Raw genomic sequence first — 4876 nt, 5'->3', positions numbered from 1 at the left:
GTAAATTGTAATTGTAATCATAATTAGAATTAGTAACCATTTAAACCATTAACGATTTTCTATAAACCTCGAGAAAACGAATTTAATCAGAACAATAATTTTTATAAAAAAAACATTTTCTGTGGGATCGATATCTTTTATTGCTACAAGCGAAACCGTGCACTTGCGGAATTCGCCCAACAGGAGGCGTAGAGGAGAGGGAGGCACGAGGGAGAGAATATTGCATCTTCTAATTAGGGTTATATAGTTATCTATATATATATAGTCTTTGATTAGGTTAAAACTCTAACTCTAATCCTCCATATTTTAGACGGACTTAGGCCGATTCCATTTCAGACGGATTAATTATTCGGTCCAGTACCCGAATAATTCTAGTATCTCTTACTCACACGTAATGGAACATATTCCAAACCTCATTTCTATCTCATACATACTATTGCAAATAGTTTGTGCGATCGGCATACTATCAAGAGCTCTATGGTTATATACGTGTTGGATCATATAGTTGCTCGATATGCATGTATGAAACTTGAGACTATACACTCATCGGAGATATATAGTCTTTAGATTTGAACATGGATTGTCCCAGGTGTATGCTTTATCCTAGATTCCATATCACATCCAATGTAATAATATTGATCTCTACAGTTCCTCTATTTTTCATAAATATGCACATAAGTGTCCGAATAGTGAAATACATAACCTCTTATGATATGAACTTCATGGATATCTTTCACTCCTACTTTAGTCCTTCCATCATATTCTAACTCGCGTATTCAATTGGGTTCTTTTTTGTTGGAATTATCATATCAACCTAAAAGACGATCCTTCCAAGGTAGCCATGTCAGGCTATACTTCTAAAAGAAGTTAAGGGTTTTAAGGATAAAGAATGTCACATTTGTGTCCTTAATTTTAGTTATTATACCCCTAATATAAGGTTATATTATAGTTATTTATTGATTGATGAGTTAATTGGGTATTATGGATATAGTTTGTAGGCTAATTTCATGTTTTAAGTGTAAAATTAAAAGTTTAGAGTAAATTTTAAAAGAAGTTAAATTTTAGAGGGACCAAAAGGAATATTTTCCCTTATTGGGAACATAACATCACACATCTCAAACATTAAATTCGGATATCTAAAATAAATAAGAAAAAAAATCAAACTTGGCATTTGCATCTTCTCCATTCACCCCAAAATACATAGTTGCAATGATCTTATCCGGAGTTTTCATGGTCCGATTGAGCTGATTTTTTTACAGTAGGTTCTAGACATTCTAATACACGTTCTGGTCGGTGTGATTTTGATTTGGAATTTTCTATGCTGGGTTCGAGCTAGCCTGATTAGAGGGGAATATTTGAGCCTTAATGTGTTTATTTTCTCAATTATGGCTAATGTAAGTAACTATCAACTACTCTTTTGAGTTTTTATGTATATATAACTCTATATTTTGAAGAAAATCAAATTTTTGTTGGGGATTTTGTCATGTATGTGATTAATTGGAGTTTTTATGATTTAGTTTTTAACATGAGCTTAAAGTTAAGTTCAAGTAATTATATATGTATTTGCATGCCAATTTCAACCTATAATATATATTTATGTATACATGATTTAGGTTTTGTTTTGATGAACTTAGTATATTTGATTAATATTTGTGTAAGATTTGATATTTTGAAGAGTAAAATTTAAAGGAAAGTGTATTGAGAAACTTTACTGATAATCGGTTTATGAACAAAGGTATATGTATATATATTAAGTGATTTTCTATAAATTTATTTCTCAAAGTAAATTTTAGTTTTAATTAAAGATTATTAAAATAGTAATTTTGATGAATTTATGATTTATTGACATAAAGTATATATATGATGATTAATGTCTTTAGTTTTAAGAAATTAAAATTAGTATTGATAAATATATCAATACATTGTTTATTGGTGATTTTAGTTCAATAATGAATTATGATTTAATATTTTGGAAATGGATAGAGTAAAGGTATTGAGAAAATTTTATGATGTTGGTTTATGAATTATATATATATATATATATTTCTGATTTTAAGTTATATTATGAAATTATAATATTTTTAGTATCCATCAAGAGTAATCCGAATATGTGGTTTTTATTAAAGACCGTATTTAGTGAGAAATACGGCATGTGTACACAGTTAAAGACCTAATAGGGTATGACAAAGAAGTGTTGAGTAAGACTATGCAATGTTAGGCAAAATTATGATATATCTCGATTCTATTATATTGTGGGGATTGATACATACGGAGATTATCTCTCTGATGGATACGGTCTATAAAGTATCTAATGATATACGATTTATGAGGTATTTATTAATATATGGTTTATGAAGTATTTATTGACATACAGTTTATGAAGTATTTATTGAGATATGGTTTGTGAAGTATTTATTGATATATGATTCATGAAGTATTTATTGATATCATTGATATGCGATTTATGAAGTATTTATTTTATTTTTTTGAAGCAAAAATTTACGAAGTATTTATTGATGTATGGTTTATGAAGTATTTACTCATATGCGATTTATGAAGTATTTATTGATATATGGTTTATGAAGTATTTACTCATATGCGATTTATGAAGTATTTATTTATTTATGGTTATTTTGAACACAAGTTTTGGTAGTAAGTATTTTAATTCAGTTTTACAATGCGTGATATTTGAGAAATAATATTTATAACAAGCTTACGATATTTTAAATTGCATTTTTGGTTAAGAGTATTATTTGAGTATTTTATTATGGTTTAATCCATAAAATGTTCATTTTTAAGAATATGAATTTTATATAATGCATTTTGAAAATTAATATATATATATATATATAGTTATTTTGAGTATAAGTACTTTATCTAGTTGATAATTGCTTACTGAGATTTTTGTCTCACGTTTTTTTTTAATGTTTTTAGGTGAGAAAGTACAGGATATAGAGAAAGTTACCGACCAATTAGGCGAGGTTTGGAAGTTGGTTGCTTATTGTTAGAATTATCGTTAAAACGTGGGTATTTCAATTGTAATATAATGGAGTTGGTAAATATATGTTGAGGTTCTTGAATGACTAATGTAATAGAAATATGAATTTATTTTAGAATATATATTGAAGAGGAAGGCAAAAAAAAAGTTCGAAATTTTATGATATTTGGATAATTTGGACGTCTGATGCCGATTGAGGTCGTTTAGGATCGGGTGTGACAAAGAATGTCGAGCAATCATGATTTCACGGTGTAAGTCTCACACTATGAAAAAAGGCTATCATTGTCTTCCATCTTATGGTCGTTAAAGCACACACGGTATAAAACATGTGTTATGGTGTTCAATTCTTTCTTCGAAAGAGGAGTATGTCTCTCATCTTAACACCATATGGAAGCATAGATTCAGATGTACCAAAACATCTAACTTTAGTTCACTACATATAGTGACTACTTCCTGATATATAGATAAAAGATTTTAAGTTGTCTCAAACTTGCATTTTAGATTACACTTAATCTGTTTCATACACATGTAGTGTGTTATCATCTTGCACCATGATGAAATTGCTTTCATACTTTCTGCAAGGTGGATTCTGTTATTGAACATGCTCTCGAATTGTTCAAAAAATAACATCATCCTTTTATTTGTCACCATATGACAAAATAATGGTAAATGCTCGTGTGACTGAGCTATTTTTCTGCCTGATATGCATTGCAACATATAATAGTGAACATTAACAAATAAATATTTGCCCTCGTGTATTGGAAAAAATTCATGAAACCTTTATTAATAAATCATCTTCACAAAATACATGAAAAACAGAAGTATGATAGATCATATGTAATCATTGGGATCTAACATGTTTAATATAACCATTTCTCTTGATAGGGTTGGAAAGGGGATCTGCAACCATGTCATGAGTCGACACATAATTTATACTAACTTATTTGCGTGTAATTAAGCCCTTGACAAAGGGGCACTTAATCTTTATGTGTTTTGTCTTGCTATGATATCTCTGATCCTTAGCGAAAGCAATATCAGATTGACTATCAATATTAACTACCACTGGAGTATTAAAGGTAGTAACATTTAGATGGTTTAGGAACCTATTCTGCCAACTTTCCTTTTGAACTACTCATGAGTATGATATGTACTCGGCCTCTATGGTGGATAAAAATACTTAGGTCAGTTTCTTGATACTCCATGAGATGCCACCATTCCTAAGCAAGAATACGTAGCCCGACATGGACTTTCTCTCGTCCAAGTCTTATGCCTAATCAACATCTGTGCATCCTCTCAGATTAAGATCTTTGCCTTGATAGCACGGAGAATAGTTTACATTTGTTTTAAGATACATTAATATCCTTTTAATAACTACCCAATGTGCTTGTCCTGGACTGGACTGATATTTGTTTACCATCAAAATAGCGTGACAAATATCAAGTCTCGCACACAATATATCATACATTAAACTAGTAATAACACTAGCATAAGAAATGTTTTTCATCTGTTCTTTCTCTTCTTGTGTTTGTGGACACATATTGGTATTGAGGGTGATGTTCTTAGTCATCGGGCTATCTACAGGCTTGAACCATGCATACCGAATCGATTAATGACCTTGTTGGCGTAGGTCTCTTGAGACAGAGCCAACATGTTTTTTTACCGATCTCTTGAAATCTTAACTCCAAGAATATATGTGGCTTCACCCATATCTTTCATCTCAAAACTCGAACTGAGTCAAGTTTTGATCTGGTTCACAAATCCAGTTTCATTTCTTACTACCAGAATGTCAACAACATATAATGATAGAATGACAAAATTTCTACCTGAGCATTTCATTTAGACGCAATGGTCTTCTCCAAGTAACTTGAAGTCATTAGA

The sequence above is a fragment of the Euphorbia lathyris genome, chromosome 2 (assembly GCF_963576675.1).
Source record: "Euphorbia lathyris chromosome 2, ddEupLath1.1, whole genome shotgun sequence".
Classification (NCBI taxonomy): Eukaryota; Viridiplantae; Streptophyta; class Magnoliopsida; order Malpighiales; family Euphorbiaceae; genus Euphorbia; species Euphorbia lathyris.
Note: the sequence above shows the minus strand (reverse complement) of the source record.